The sequence below is a fragment of the Cherax quadricarinatus genome, unplaced genomic scaffold, assembly GCF_038502225.1.
Source record: "Cherax quadricarinatus isolate ZL_2023a unplaced genomic scaffold, ASM3850222v1 Contig199, whole genome shotgun sequence".
Taxonomy (NCBI): domain Eukaryota; kingdom Metazoa; phylum Arthropoda; class Malacostraca; order Decapoda; family Parastacidae; genus Cherax; species Cherax quadricarinatus.
Genome location: NW_027195225.1, coordinates 195,711 through 212,500, shown reverse-complemented (window position 1 = coordinate 212,500; position 16,790 = coordinate 195,711). Strand labels below are relative to the sequence as shown.

Genomic DNA, 16,790 nt, shown 5'->3' with positions numbered 1-16,790 from the left:
TAATAATAATAATAATAACAATAATAATAATAATAATAATAATAATAATAATAATAATCCAGAGTGTTCTTGAAGGGTCAAAATAAATCCGGATTCATGGCTGGCGTCGCCATCAACACTTCCTCCGAAACGCTTCCTTACATAAACATTTTATTATGTCAATTTTCTCCGCTGCTGTTGAAGACATAAACTAGTATGTAAAAACTAGCAATAATATATATAATAGTAATGTATATTATAAGTGATGTATATAATAGATCACAGAAGTTGTATATAACAGTTGTATAATAGAGTGTAGAGGTTCGAACACAGTGCCAACAACAACAACTTGTAAACACTGACCAGTTTGTCTCTCTCTCGCCCTCTGACCCGCCCGTGCGGGTTTACCACCGCTTGTGACACACATGGTCCATCAAGGTGCCTTCAGGACCACCCTGGCGGATTTTGATCCAAGGAACTAGAGTTATTCTGCTGCATTTTGCATCTTAACTGACTGTCCCAAAAGCGCTGTTGCCCCTGCGGGTTTACGCTTCCCAGTGATACATAATAAGTTCATGTGAGTTTGATACATATATTAAGTGATACATATATTAAGTGATACATATATTAAGAGTGTGATACATATATTAAGTGATACATATATTAAGTGATACATATATTAAGTGTGTGATACATATATTAAGTGATACATATATTAAGTGTGTGATACATATATTAAGTGATACATATATTAAGTGATACATATATTAAGAATGTGATACATATATTAAGTGATACATATATTAAGTGATACATATATTAAGTGATACATATATTAAGAGTGTGATACATATATTAAGAGTGTGATACATATATTAAGTGATACATATATTAAGTGATACATATATTAAGTGATACATATATTAAGAGTGTGATACATATATTAAGAGTGTGATACATATATTAAGAGTGTGATACATATATTAAGAGTGTGATACATATATTAAGAGTGTGATACATATATTAAGAGTGTGATACATATATTAAGTGTGTGATACATATATTAAGAGTGTGATACATATATTAAGTGTGTGATACATTTATTAAGTGATACATATATTAAGAGTGTGATACATATATTAAGAGTGTGATACATATATTAAGTGATACATATATTAAGTGATACATATATTAAGTGATACATATATTAAGTGATACATATATTAAGTGATACATATATTAAGAGTGTGATACATATATTAAGTATGTGATACATATATTAAGTGTGTGATACATATATTAAGTGTGTGATACATATATTAAGTGATACATATATTAAGAGTGTGATACATATATTAAGAGTGTAATACATATATTAAGTGTGTGATACATATATTAAGTGTGTGATACATATATTAAGTGTGTGATACATATATTAAGAGTGTGATACATATATTAAGTGATACATATATTAAGAGTGTGATACATATATTAAGTGTGTGATACATATATTAAGTGTGCGATACATATATTAAGTGTGTGATACATATATTAAGTGATACATATATTAAGAGTGTGATACATATATTAAGAGTGTGATACATATATTAAGAGTGTGATACATATATTAAGTGTGTGATACATATATTAAGTGTGTGATACATATATTAAGTGATACATATATTAAGAGTGTGATACATATATTAAGTGTGTGATACATATATTAAGTGTGTGATACATATATTAAGTGATACATATATTAAGAGTGTGTTACATATATTAAGAGTGTGATACATATATTAAGAGTGTGATACATATATTAAGTGTGTGATACATATATTAAGTGTGTGATACATATATTAAGTGTGTGATACATATATTAAGAGTGTGATACATATATTAAGTGTGTGATACATATATTAAGTGTGTGATACATATATTAAGAGTGTGATACATATATTAAGTGTGTGATACATATATTAAGAGTGTGATACATATATTAAGAGTGTGATACATATATTAAGTGTGTGATACATATATTAAGAGTGTGATACATATATTAAGAGTGTGATACATATATTAAGAGTGTGATACATATATTAAGAGTGTGATACATATATTAAGAGTGTGATACATATATTAAGAGTGTGATACATATATTAAGTGTGTGATACATATATTAAGAGTGTGATACATATATTAAGTGTGTGATACATATATTAAGTGTGTGATACATATATTAAGTGTGTGATACATTTATTAAGAGTGTGATACATATATTAAGTGATACATATATTAAGAGTGTGATACATATATTAAGTGTGTGATACATATATTAAGTGTGTGATACATATATTAAGTGTGTGATACATATATTAAGTGATACATATATTAAGAGTGATACATATATTAAGAGTGTGATACATATATTAAGAGTGTGATACACATATTGTGTGATACATATATTAAGTGTGTGATACATATATTAAGTGATACATATATTAAGAGTGTGATACATATATTAAGAGTGTGATACATATATTAAGAGTGTGATACATATATTAAGTGTGTGATACATATATTAAGTGTGTGATACATATATTAAGTGTGTGATACATATATTAAGAGTGTGATACATATATTAAGTGTGTGATACATATATTAAGTGTGTGATACATATATTAAGAGTGTGATACATATATTAAGAGTGATACATATATTAAGAGGGTGATACATATATTAAGAGTGTGATACATATATTAAGTGTGTGATACATATATTAAGTGTGTGATACATATATTAAGAGTGTGATACATATATTAAGTGTGTGATACATATATTAAGAGTGTGATACATATATTAAGAGTGTGATACATATATTAAGAGTGTGATACATATATTAAGAGTGTGATACATATATTAAGTGTGTGATACATATATTAAGAGTGTGATACATATATTAAGAGTGTGATACATATATTAAGAGTGTGATACATATATTAAGAGTGATACATATATTAAGAGTGTGATACATATATTAAGAGTGTGATACATATATTAAGTGTGTGATACATATATTAAGTGTGTGATACATATATTAAGTGTGATACATATATTAAGTGTGTGATACATATATTAAGAGTGTGATACATATATTAAGTGTGTGATACATATATTAAGAGTGTGATACATATATTAAGAGTGTGATACATATATTAAGAGTGTGATACATATATTAAGAGTGTGATACATATATTAAGTGTGTGATACATATATTAAGAGTGATACATATATTAAGAGTGTGATACATATATTAAGAGTGTGATACATATATTAAGTGTGTGATACATATATTAAGAGTGTGATACATATATTAAGAGTGTGATACATATATTAAGTGATACATATATTAAGAGTGTGATACATATATTAAGAGTGTGATACATATATTAAGTGATACATATATTAAGTGTGTGATACATATATTAAGAGTGTGATACATATATTAAGAGTGTGATACATATATTAAGAGTATGATACATATATTAAGAGTGTGATACATATATTAAGAGTGTGATACATATATTAAGAGTGTGATACATATATTAAGTGATACATATATTAAGTGTGTGATACATATATTAAGAGTGTGATACATATATTAAGAGTGTGATACATATATTAAGTGATACATATATTAAGAATGTGATACATATATTAAGAGTGATACATATATTAAGTGTGTGATACATATATTAAGAGTGTGATACATATATTAAGAGTGTGATACATATATTAAGTGATACATATATTAAGAGTGTGATACATATATTAAGAGTGTGATACATATATTAAGAGTGTGATACATATATTAAGAGTGTGATACATATATTAAGTGATACATATATTAAGTGTGTGATACATATATTAAGAGTGTGATACATATATTTTAGTGGACTGGTGTGAGTCACATCCTGGGTGTTAGTGGACTGGTGTGAGTCACATCCTGGGTGTTAGTGGACTGGTGTGAGTCACATCCTGGGTGTTAGTGGACTGGTGTGGGTCACATCCTGGGTGTTAGTGGACTGGTGTGAGTCACATCCTGGGTGTTAGTGGACTGGTGTGAGTCACATCCTGGGTGTTAGTGGACTGGTGTGGGTCACATCCTGGGTGTTAGTGGACTGGTGTGGGTCACATCCTGGGTGTTAGTGGACTGGTGTGGGTCACATCCTGGGTGTTAGTGGACTGGTGTGGGTCACATCCTGGGTGTTAGTGGACTGGTGTGGGTCACATCCTGGGTGTTAGTGGACTGGTGTGGGTCACATCCTGGGTGTTAGTGGACTGGTGTGGGTCACATCCTGGGTGTTAGTGGACTGGTGTGGGTCACATCCTGGGTGTTAGTGGACTGGTGTGGGTCACATCCTGGGTGTTAGTGGACTGGTGTGGGTCACATCCTGGGTGTTAGTGGACTGGTGTGGGTCACATCCTGGGTGTTAGTGGACTGGTGTGGGTCACATCCTGGGTGTTAGTGGACTGGTGTGGGTCACATCCTGGGTGTTAGTGGACTGGTGTGGGTCACATCCTGGGTGTTAGTGGACTGGTGTGGGTCACATCCTGGGTGTTAGTGGACTGGTGTGAGTCACATCCTGGGTGTTAGTGGACTGGTGTGGGTCACATCCTGGGTGTTAGTGGACTGGTGTGAGTCACATCCTGGGTGTTAGTGGACTGGTGTGAGTCACATCCTGGGTGTTAGTGGACTGGTGTGAGTCACATCCTGGGTGTTAGTGGACTGGTGTGGGTCACATCCTGGGTGTTAGTGGACTGGTGTGGGTCACATCCTGGGTGTTAGTGGACTGGTGTGGGTCACATCCTGGGTGTTAGTGGACTGGTGTGAGTCACATCCTGGGTGTTAGTGGACTGGTGTGAGTCACATCCTGGGTGTTAGTGGACTGGTGTGGGTCACATCCTGGGTGTTAGTGGACTGGTGTGGGTCACATCCTGGGTGTTAGTGGACTGGTGTGGGTCACATCCTGGGTGTTAGTGGACTGGTGTGGGTCACATCCTGGGTGTTAGTGGACTGGTGTGGGTCACATCCTGGGTGTTAGTGGACTGGTGTGGGTCACATCCTGGGTGTTAGTGGACTGGTGTGGGTCACATCCTGGGTGTTAGTGGACTGGTGTGAGTCACATCCTGGGTGTTAGTGGACTGGTGTGAGTCACATCCTGGGTGTTAGTGGACTGGTGTGGGTCACATCCTGGGTGTTAGTGGACTGGTGTGGGTCACATCCTGGGTGTTAGTGGACTGGTGTGGGTCACATCCTGGGTGTTAGTGGACTGGTGTGAGTCACATCCTGGGTGTTAGTGGACTGGTGTGAGTCACATCCTGGGTGTTAGTGGACTGGTGTGGGTCACATCCTGGGTGTTAGTGGACTGGTTGGTGTGAGTCATCCTGGGTGTTAGTTGACTGGTGTGGGTCACATCCTGGGTGTTAGTGGGCTGGTGTGGGTCACATCCTGGGTGTTAGTGGACTGGTGTGAGTTACAACCTGGGTGTTAGTGGACTGGTGTGAGTCACATCCTGGGTGTTAGTGGTCTGGTGTGAGTCACATCCTGGGTGTTAGTGGACTGGTATGGGTCATCCTGGGTGTTAGTGGACTGGTGTGGGTCACATCCTGGGTGTTAGTGGACTGGTGTGGGTCACATCCTGGGTGTTAGTGGACTGGTGTGGTCACATCCTGGGTGTTAGTGGACTTGTGTGAGTCACATCCTGGGTGTTAGTGGTCTGGTGTGGGTCACATCCTGTGTGTTAGTGGACTGGTGTGGGTCACATCCTGGGTATTAGTGGACTGGTGTGAGTCACATCCTGGGTGTTAGTGGACTGGTGTGGGTCACATCCTGGGTGTTAGTGGACTGGTGTGAGTCACATCCTGGGTGTTAGTGGACTGGTGTGGGTCACATCCTGGGTGTTAGTGGACTGGTGTGGGTCACATCCTGGGTGTTAGTGGACTGGTGTGGGTCACATCCTGGGTGTTAGTGGACTGGTGTGGTCACATCCTGGGTATTAGTGGACTGGTGTGGTCATCCTGGGTGTTAGTGGACTGGTGTGGGTCACATCCTGGGTGTTAGTGGACTGGTGTGGGTCACATCCTGGGTGTTAGTGGACTGGTGTGGGTCACATCCTGGGTGTTAGTGGACTGGTGTGGGTCACATCCTGGGTGTTAGTGGACTGGTGTGGGTCACATCCTGGGTGTTAGTGGACTGGTGTGGGTCACATCCTGGGTGTTAGTGGACTGGTGTGGGTCACATCCTGGGTGTTAGTGGACTGGTGTGGGTCACATCCTGGGTGTTAGTGGACTGGTGTGGTCACATCCTGGGTGTTAGTGGACTGGTGTGGGTCACATCCTGGGTGTTAGTGGACTGGTGTGGGTCATATCCTGGGTGTTAGTGGACTGGTGTGGGTCACACCCTGGGTGTTAGTGGACTGGTGTGAGTCACATCCTGTGTGTTAGTGGACTGGTGTGGTCACATCCTGGGTATTAGTGGACTGGTGTGGGTCACATCCTGGGTGTTAGTGGACTGGTGTGGGTCACATCCTGGGTGTTAGTGGACTGGTGTGGGTCACATCCTGGGTGTTAGTGGACTGGTGTGGGTCACATCCTGGGTGTTAGTGGACTGGTGTGGGGGTGTTAGTGGACTATCATCCTGGGTGTTAGTGGACTGGTGTGGGTCACATCCTGGGTGTTAGTGGACTGGTGTGGGTCACATCCTGGGTGTTAGTGGACTGGTGTGGGTCACATCCTGGGTGTTAGTGGACTGGTGTGGGGTCACATCCTGGATGTTAGTGGACTGGTGTGGTCACATCCTGGGTGTTAGTGGACTGGTGTGGGTCACATCCTGGGTGTTAGTGGACTGGTGTGGGTCACATCCTGGGTGTTAGTGGACTGGTGTGGGTCACATCCTGGGTGTTAGTGGACTGGTGTGGGTCACATCCTGGGTGTTAGTGGACTGGTGTGGGTCACATCCTGGGTGTTAGTGGACTGGTGTGGGTCACATCCTGGGTGTTAGTGGACTGGTGTGAGTCACATCCTGGGTGTTAGTGGACTGGTGTGGGTCACATCCTGGGTGTTAGTGGACTGGTGTGGGTCACATCCTGGGTGTTAGTGGACTGGTGTGGGTCACATCCAGGGTGTTAGTGGGCTGGTGTGAGTCACATCCTGGGTGTTAGTGGACTAGTGTGAGTCACATCCTGGGTGTTAGTGGGCTGGTGTGAGTCACATCCTGGGTGTTAGTGGACTGGTGTGGTCACATCCTGGGTGTTAGTGGACTGGTGTGGGTCACATCCTGGGTGTTAGTGGACTGGTGTGGGTCACATCCTGGGTGTTAGTGGACTGGTGTGGGTCACATCCTGGGTGTTAGTGGACTGGTGTGGGTCACATCCTGGGTGTTAGTGGACTGGTGTGGGTCACATCCTGGGTGTTAGTGGACTGGTGTGGGTCACATCCTGGGTGTTAGTGGACTGGTGTGAGTCACATCCTGGGTGTTAGTGGACTGGTGTGGGTCACATCCTGGGTGTTAGTGGACTGGTGTGGGTCACATCCTGGGTGTTAGTGGACTGGTGTGGGTCACATCCTGGGTGTTAGTGGACTGGTGTGAGTCACATCCTGGGTGTTAGTGGACTGGTGTGGGTCACATCCTGGGTGTTAGTGGACTGATGTGGATCCCACTTTGGGTGTTAGTGGACTGATTTGGGTCTTATCCTGGGTGTTAGTGGACTGGTGTGAGTCACATCCTGGGTGTTAGTGGACTGGTGTAGGTCACATCCTGGGTGTTAGTGGACTGGTGTGGGTCACATCCTGGGTGTTAGTGGACTGGTGTGGGTCACATCCTGGGTGTTAGAGGACTGGTGTGGGTCACATCCTGGGTGTTAGAGGACTGGTGTGGTCACATCCTGGGTGTTAGTGGACTGGTGTGGGTCACATCCTGGGTGTTAGTGTACTGGTGTGGGTCACATCCTGGGTGTTAGTGGACTGGTGTGGGTCACATCCTGGGTGTTAGTGGACTGGTGTGGGTCACATCCTGGGTGTTAGTGGACTGGTGTGAGTCACATCCTGGGTGTTAGTGGACTGGTGTGAGTCACATCCTGGGTGTTAGTGGACTGGTGTGAGTCACATCCTGGGTGTTAGTGGACTGGTGTGGGTCACATCCTGGGTGTTAGTGGACTGGTGTGAGTCACATCCTGGGTGTTAGTGGACTGGTGTGAGGTCACATCCTGGGTGTTAGTGGACTGGTGTGGGTCACATCCTGGGTGTTAGTGGACTGGTGTGGGTCACATCCTGGGTGTTAGTGGACTGGTGTGGGTCACATCCTGGGTGTTAGTGGACTGGTGTGGGTCACATCCTGGGTGTTAGTGGACTGGTGTGGGTCACATCCTGGGTGTTAGTGGACTGGTGTGGGTCACATCCTGGGTGTTAGTGGACTGGTGTGGGTCACATCCTGGGTGTTAGTGGACTGGTGTGGGTCACATCCTGGGTGTTAGTGGACTGGTGTGGGTCACATCCTGGGTGTTAGTGGACTGGTGTGGGTCACATCCTGGGTGTTAGTGGACTGGTGTGGGTCACATCCTGGGTGTTAGTGGACTGGTGTGGGTCACATCCTGGGTGTTAGTGGACTGGTGTGGGTCACATCCTGGGTGTTAGTGGACTGGTGTGAGTCACATCCTGGGTGTTAGTGGACTGGTGTGAGTCACATCCTGGGTGTTAGTGGACTGGTGTGGGTCACATCCTGGGTGTTAGTGGACTGGTGTGAGTCACATCCTGGGTGTTAGTGGACTGGTGTGAGTCACATCCTGGGTGTTAGTGGACTGGTGTGGGTCACATCCTGGGTGTTAGTGGACTGGTGTGGGTCACATCCTGGGTGTTAGTGGACTGGTGTGGGTCACATCCTGGGTGTTAGTGGACTGGTGTGGGTCACATCCTGGGTGTTAGTGGACTGGTGTGGGTCACATCCTGGGTGTTAGTGGACTGGTGTGGGTCACATCCTGGGTGTTAGTGGACTGGTGTGGGTCACATCCTGGGTGTTAGTGGACTGGTGTGGGTCACATCCTGGGTGTTAGTGGACTGGTGTGGGTCACATCCTGGGTGTTAGTGGACTGGTGTGGGTCACATCCTGGGTGTTAGTGGACTGGTGTGGGTCACATCCTGGGTGTTAGTGGACTGGTGTGGGTCACATCCTGGGTGTTAGTGGACTGGTGTGGGTCACATCCTGGGTGTTAGTGGACTGGTGTGGGTCACATCCTGGGTGTTAGTGGACTGGTGTGGGTCACATCCTGGGTGTTAGTGGACTGGTGTGGGTCACATCCTGGGTGTTAGTGGACTGGTGTGGGTCACATCCTGGGTGTTAGTGGACTGGTGTGGGTCACATCCTGGGTGTTAGTGGACTGGTGTGGGTCACATCCTGGGTGTTAGTGGACTGGTGTGGGTCACATCCTGGGTGTTAGTGGACTGGTGTGGGTCACATCCTGGGTGTTAGTGGACTGGTGTGGGTCACATCCTGGGTGTTAGTGGACTGGTGTGGGTCACATCCTGGGTGTTAGTGGACTGGTGTGGGTCACATCCTGGGTGTTAGTGGACTGGTGTGGGTCACATCCTGGGTGTTAGTGGACTGGTGTGGGTCACATCCTGGGTGTTAGTGGACTGGTGTGGGTCACATCCTGGGTGTTAGTGGACTGGTGTGGGTCACATCCTGGGTGTTAGTGGACTGGTGTGGGTCACATCCTGGGTGTTAGTGGACTGGTGTGGGTCACATCCTGGGTGTTAGTGGACTGGTGTGGGTCACATCCTGGGTGTTAGTGGACTGGTGTGGGTCACATCCTGGGTGTTAGTGGACTGGTGTGGGTCACATCCTGGGTGTTAGTGGACTGGTGTGGGTCACATCCTGGGTGTTAGTGGACTGGTGTGGGTCACATCCTGGGTGTTAGTGGACTGGTGTGGGTCACATCCTGGGTGTTAGTGGACTGGTGTGGGTCACATCCTGGGTGTTAGTGGACTGGTGTGGGTCACATCCTGGGTGTTAGTGGACTGGTGTGGGTCACATCCTGGGTGTTAGTGGACTGGTGTGGGTCACATCCTGGGTGTTAGTGGACTGGTGTGGGTCACATCCTGGGTGTTAGTGGACTGGTGTGGGTCACATCCTGGGTGTTAGTGGACTGGTGTGGGTCACATCCTGGGTGTTAGTGGACTGGTGTGGGTCACATCCTGGGTGTTAGTGGACTGGTGTGGGTCACATCCTGGGTGTTAGTGGACTGGTGTGGGTCACATCCTGGGTGTTAGTGGACTGGTGTGGGTCACATCCTGGGTGTTAGTGGACTGGTGTGGGTCACATCCTGGGTGTTAGTGGACTGGTGTGGGTCACATCCTGGGTGTTAGTGGACTGGTGTGGGTCACATCCTGGGTGTTAGTGGACTGGTGTGGGTCACATCCTGGGTGTTAGTGGACTGGTGTGGGTCACATCCTGGGTGTTAGTGGACTGGTGTGGGTCACATCCTGGGTGTTAGTGGACTGGTGTGGGTCACATCCTGGGTGTTAGTGGACTGGTGTGGGTCACATCCTGGGTGTTAGTGGACTGGTGTGGGTCACATCCTGGGTGTTAGTGGACTGGTGTGGGTCACATCCTGGGTGTTAGTGGACTGGTGTGGGTCACATCCTGGGTGTTAGTGGACTGGTGTGGGTCACATCCTGGGTGTTAGTGGACTGGTGTGGGTCACATCCTGGGTGTTAGTGGACTGGTGTGGGTCACATCCTGGGTGTTAGTGGACTGGTGTGGGTCACATCCTGGGTGTTAGTGGACTGGTGTGGGTCACATCCTGGGTGTTAGTGGACTGGTGTGGGTCACATCCTGGGTGTTAGTGGACTGGTGTGGGTCACATCCTGGGTGTTAGTGGACTGGTGTGGGTCACATCCTGGGTGTTAGTGGACTGGTGTGGGTCACATCCTGGGTGTTAGTGGACTGGTGTGGGTCACATCCTGGGTGTTAGTGGACTGGTGTGGGTCACATCCTGGGTGTTAGTGGACTGGTGTGAGTCACATCCTGGGTGTTAGTGGACTGGTGTGAGTCACATCCTGGGTGTTAGTGGACTGGTGTGAGTCACATCCTGGGTGTTAGTGGACTGGTGTGGGTCACATCCTGGGTGTTAGTGGACTGGTGTGGGTCACATCCTGGGTGTTAGTGGACTGGTGTGGGTCACATCCTGGGTGTTAGTGGACTGGTGTGGGTCACATCCTGGGTGTTAGTGGACTGGTGTGGGTCACATCCTGGGTGTTAGTGGACTGGTGTGGGTCACATCCTGGGTGTTAGTGGACTGGTGTGGGTCACATCCTGGGTGTTAGTGGACTGGTGTGGGTCACATCCTGGGTGTTAGTGGACTGGTGTGGGTCACATCCTGGGTGTTAGTGGACTGGTGTGGGTCACATCCTGGGTGTTAGTGGACTGGTGTGGGTCACATCCTGGGTGTTAGTGGACTGGTGTGGGTCACATCCTGGGTGTTAGTGGACTGGTGTGGGTCACATCCTGGGTGTTAGTGGACTGGTGTGGGTCACATCCTGGGTGTTAGTGGACTGGTGTGAGTCACATCCTGGGTGTTAGTGGACTGGTGTGGGTCACATCCTGGGTGTTAGTGGACTGGTGTGGGTCACATCCTGGGTGTTAGTGGACTGGTGTGGGTCACATCCTGGGTGTTAGTGGACTGGTGTGGGTCACATCCTGGGTGTTAGTGGACTGGTGTGGGTCACATCCTGGGTGTTAGTGGACTGGTGTGAGTCACATCCTGGGTGTTAGTGGACTGGTGTGGGTCACATCCTGGGTGTTAGTGGACTGGTGTGGGTCACATCCTGGGTGTTAGTGGACTGGTGTGGGTCACATCCTGGGTGTTAGTGGACTGGTGTGGGTCACATCCTGGGTGTTAGTGGACTGGTGTGGGTCACATCCTGGGTGTTAGTGGACTGGTGTGGGTCACATCCTGGGTGTTAGTGGACTGGTGTGGGTCACATCCTGGGTGTTAGTGGACTGGTGTGGGTCACATCCTGGGTGTTAGTGGACTGGTGTGGGTCACATCCTGGGTGTTAGTGGACTGGTGTGAGTCACATCCTGGGTGTTAGTGGACTGGTGTGGGTCACATCCTGGGTGTTAGTGGACTGGTGTGGGTCACATCCTGGGTGTTAGTGGACTGGTGTGGGTCACATCCTGGGTGTTAGTGGACTGGTGTGGGTCACATCCTGGGTGTTAGTGGACTGGTGTGGGTCACATCCTGGGTGTTAGTGGACTGGTGTGGGTCACATCCTGGGTGTTAGTGGACTGGTGTGGGTCACATCCTGGGTGTTAGTGGACTGGTGTGGGTCACATCCTGGGTGTTAGTGGACTGGTGTGGGTCACATCCTGGGTGTTAGTGGACTGGTGTGGGTCACATCCTGGGTGTTAGTGGACTGGTGTGGGTCACATCCTGGGTGTTAGTGGACTGGTGTGGGTCACATCCTGGGTGTTAGTGGACTGGTGTGGGTCACATCCTGGGTGTTAGTGGACTGGTGTGGGTCACATCCTGGGTGTTAGTGGACTGGTGTGGGTCACATCCTGGGTGTTAGTGGACTGGTGTGGGTCACATCCTGGGTGTTAGTGGACTGGTGTGGGTCACATCCTGGGTGTTAGTGGACTGGTGTGGGTCACATCCTGGGTGTTAGTGGACTGGTGTGGGTCACATCCTGGGTGTTAGTGGACTGGTGTGGGTCACATCCTGGGTGTTAGTGGACTGGTGTGGGTCACATCCTGGGTGTTAGTGGACTGGTGTGGGTCACATCCTGGGTGTTAGTGGACTGGTGTGGGTCACATCCTGGGTGTTAGTGTGGTGTGGTCACATCCTGGGTGTTAGTGGACTGGTGTGGGTCACATCCTGGGTGTTAGTGGACTGGTGTGGGTCACATCCTGGGTGTTAGTGGACTGGTGTGGGTCACATCCTGGGTGTTAGTGGACTGGTGTGGGTCACATCCTGGGTGTTAGTGGACTGGTGTGGGTCACATCCTGGGTGTTAGTGGACTGGTGTGGGTCACATCCTGGGTGTTAGTGGACTGGTGTGGGTCACATCCTGGGTGTTAGTGGACTGGTGTGGGTCACATCCTGGGTGTTAGTGGACTGGTGTGGGTCACATCCTGGGTGTTAGTGGACTGGTGTGAGTCACATCCTGGGTGTTAGTGGACTGGTGTGGGTCACATCCTGGGTGTTAGTGGACTGGTGTGGGTCACATCCTGGGTGTTAGTGGACTGGTGTGGGTCACATCCTGGGTGTTAGTGGACTGGTGCGGGTCACATCCTGGGTGTTAGTGGACTGGTGTGGGTCACATCCTGGGTGTTAGTGGACTGGTGTGGGTCACATCCTGGGTGTTAGTGGACTGGTGTGGGTCACATCCTGGGTGTTAGTGGACTGGTGTGGGTCACATCCTGGGTGTTAGTGGACTGGTGTGGGTCACATCCTGGGTGTTAGTGGACTGGTGTGGGTCACATCCTGGGTGTTAGTGGACTGGTGTGGGTCACATCCTGGGTGTTAGTGGACTGGTGTGGGTCACATCCTGGGTGTTAGTGGACTGGTGTGGGTCACATCCTGGGTGTTAGTGGACTGGTGTGGGTCACATCCTGGGTGTTAGTGGACTGGTGTGGGTCACATCCTGGGTGTTAGTGGACTGGTGTGGGTCACATCCTGGGTGTTAGTGGACTGGTGTGGGTCACATCCTGGGTGTTAGTGGACTGGTGTGGGTCACATCCTGGGTGTTAGTGGACTGGTGTGAGTCACATCCTGGGTGCTGGTGTGAGTCACATCCTGGGTGTTAGTGGACTGGTGTGGGTCACATCCTGGGTGTTAGTGGACTGGTGTGGGTCACATCCTGGGTGTTAGTGGACTGGTGTGGGTCACATCCTGGGTGTTAGTGGACTGGTGTGAGTCACATCCTGGGTGTTAGTGGACTGGTGTGAGTCACATCCTGGGTGTTAGTGGACTGGTGTGGGTCACATCCTGGGTGTTAGTGGACTGGTGTGGGTCACATCCTGGTTGTTAGTGGACTGGTGTGGGTCACATCCTGGGTGTTAGTGGACTGGTGTGAGTCACATCCTGGGTGTTAGTGGACTGGTGTGGGTCACATCCTGGGTGTTAGTGGACTGGTGTGGGTCACATCCTGGGTGTTAGTGGACTGGTGTGGGTCACATCCTGGGTGTTAGTGGACTGGTGTGGGTCACATCCTGGGTGTTAGTGGACTGGTGTGAGTCACATCCTGGGTGTTAGTGGACTGGTGTGGGTCACATCCTGGGTGTTAGTGGACTGGTGTTGGTCACATCCTGGGTGTTAGTGGACTGGTGTGGATCATATCCTGGGTGTTAGTGGACTGGTGTGGGTCACATCCTGGGTGTTAGTGGACTGGTGTGGATCACATCCTGGGTGTTAGTGGACTGGTGTGGGTCACATCCTGGGTGTTAGTGGACTGGTGTGGGTCACATCCTGGGTGTTAGTGGACTGGTGTGGGTCACATCCTGGGTGTTAGTGGACTGGTGTGGGTCACATCCTGGGTGTTAGTGGACTGGTGTGGGTCACATCCTGGGTGTTAGTGGACTGGTGTGGGTCACATCCTGGGTGTTAGTGGACTGGTGTGGGTCACATCCTGGGTGTTAGTGGACTGGTGTGGTTCACATCCTGGGTGTTAGTGGACTGGTGTGGGTCACATCCTGGGTGTTAGTGGACTGGTGTGGGTCACATCCTGGGTGTTAGTGGACTGGTGTGAGTCACATCCTGGGTGTTAGTGGACTGGTGTGAGTCACATCCTGGGTGTTAGTGGACTGGTGTGGGTCACATCCTGGGTGTTAGTGGACTGGTGTGGGTCACATCCTGGGTGTTAGTGGACTGGTGTGGGTCACATCCTGGGTGTTAGTGGACTTGTGTGGGTCACATCCTGGGTGTTAGTGGACTGGTGTGAGTCACATCCTGGGTGTTAGTGGACTGGTGTGAGTCACATCCTGGGTGTTAGTGGACTGGTGTGGGTCACATCCTGGGTGTTAGTGGACTGGTGTGGGTCACATCCTGGGTGTTAGTGGACTGGTGTGGGTCACATCCTGGGTGTTAGTGGACTGGTGTGAGTCACATCCTGGGTGTTAGTGGACTGGTGTGAGTCACATCCTGGGTGTTAGTGGACTGGTGTGGGTCACATCCTGGGTGTTAGTGGACTGGTGTGGGTCACATCCTGGGTGTTAGTGGACTGGTGTGGGTCACATCCTGGGTGTTAGTGGACTGGTGTGAGTCACATCCTGGGTGTTAGTGGACTGGTGTGGGTCACATCCTGGGTGTTAGTGGACTGGTGTGGGTCACAACCTGGGTGTTAGTGGACAGGTGTGGGTCACATCCTGGTTGTTAGTGGACTGGTGTGAGTCACATCTTGGGTGTTAGTGGACTGGTGTGAGTCACATCCTGGGTATTTGTGGTCTGGTGTTGGTCACATCCTGGGTGTTAGTGGACTGGTGTGAGTCATATCCTAGGTGATAGTAGACTGGTGTGGGTCACATCCTGGGTGTTAGTGGACTGGTGTGGATCACATCCTGCGTGTTAGTGGACTGGTGTGGGTCACATCCTGGGTGTTAGTGGACTGGTGTGAGTAACATTCTGGGTGTTAGTGGTCTGGTGTGGGTCACATCCTGGGTGTTAGTGGACTGGTGTGGGTCACATCCTGGGTGTTAGTGGACTGGTGTGGGTCATGTCCAGGGTGTTAGTGAACTGGTGTAGGTCACATCCTGGGTGTTAGTGGACTGGTGTTGGTCACATCCTGGGTGTTAGTGGACTGGTGTGGTTCATATCCTGGGTGTTAGTGGACTGGTGTGGGTCACATCCTGGGTGTTAGTGGACTGGTGTCGGTCACATCCTGGGTGTTAGTGGACTAGTGTGGGTCACATCCTGGGCGTTAGTGGACTGGTGTGGTCACTTCCTGGGTGTTAGTGGACTGGTGTGGGTCACATACTGTTTGTTAGTGGACTGGTGTGGGTCACATCCTGGGTGTTAGTGGACTGGTGTGGGTCACATCCTGGGTGTTAGTGGACTGGTGTGGGTCACATCCTGGGTGTTAGTGGACTGGTGTGAGTCACATCCTGGGTGTTAGTGGACTGGTGTGGGTCACATCCTGGGTGTTAGTGGACTGGTGTGAGTCACATCCTGGGTGTTAGTTAACTGGTGTGGGTCACATCCTGGGTGTTAGTGGACTGGTGTGAGTCACATCCTGGGTGTTAGTGGACTGGTGTGAGTCACATCTGGGGTGATAGTGGACTGGTGTGGGTCACATCCTGGGTGTTAGTGGACTGGTGTGGATCACATCCTGGGTGTTAGTGGACTGGTGTGGGACACATCCTGGGTGTTAGTGGACTGGTGTGGGTCACATCCTTGGTGTTAGTGGACTGGTGTGAGTCACATCCTGGGTGTTAGTGGACTGCTGTGAGTCACATCCTGGGTGTTAGTGGACTGGTGTGGATCACATCCTGGTTGTTAGTGGACTTGTGTGAGTCACATCCTGGGTGTTAGTGGACTGGTGTGAGTCACATCCTGGGTATTAGTGGACTGGTGTGAGTCACATCCTGGTGTTAGTGGACTGGTGTGGGTCACATCCTGGGTGTTAGTGGGCTGGTGCGAGTCACATCCTGGGTGTTAGTGGACTGCTGTGAGTCACATCCTGGGTGTTAGTGGACTGGTGTGGGTCATATCCTGGGTGTTTGTGGACTGGTGAGGGTCACATCCTCGGTGTTAGTGG

General features: G+C 48.4%; 1 protein-coding gene across 1 annotated transcript in view; it reads left to right on the top strand.

Annotated features, from left to right (window-relative positions):
* Positions 1-321: 321 nt before the first annotated feature.
* Positions 322-16,790, top strand: part of LOC138851252 (zinc finger protein 271-like) — a 31,083-nt gene continuing 14,614 nt past the window's right edge. Inside the window, exon 1 of the mRNA XM_070080178.1 lies at positions 322-556. The gene's annotated coding sequence lies outside the window, so the exon portion shown is untranslated. The remainder of the gene's footprint in view (positions 557-16,790) is intronic.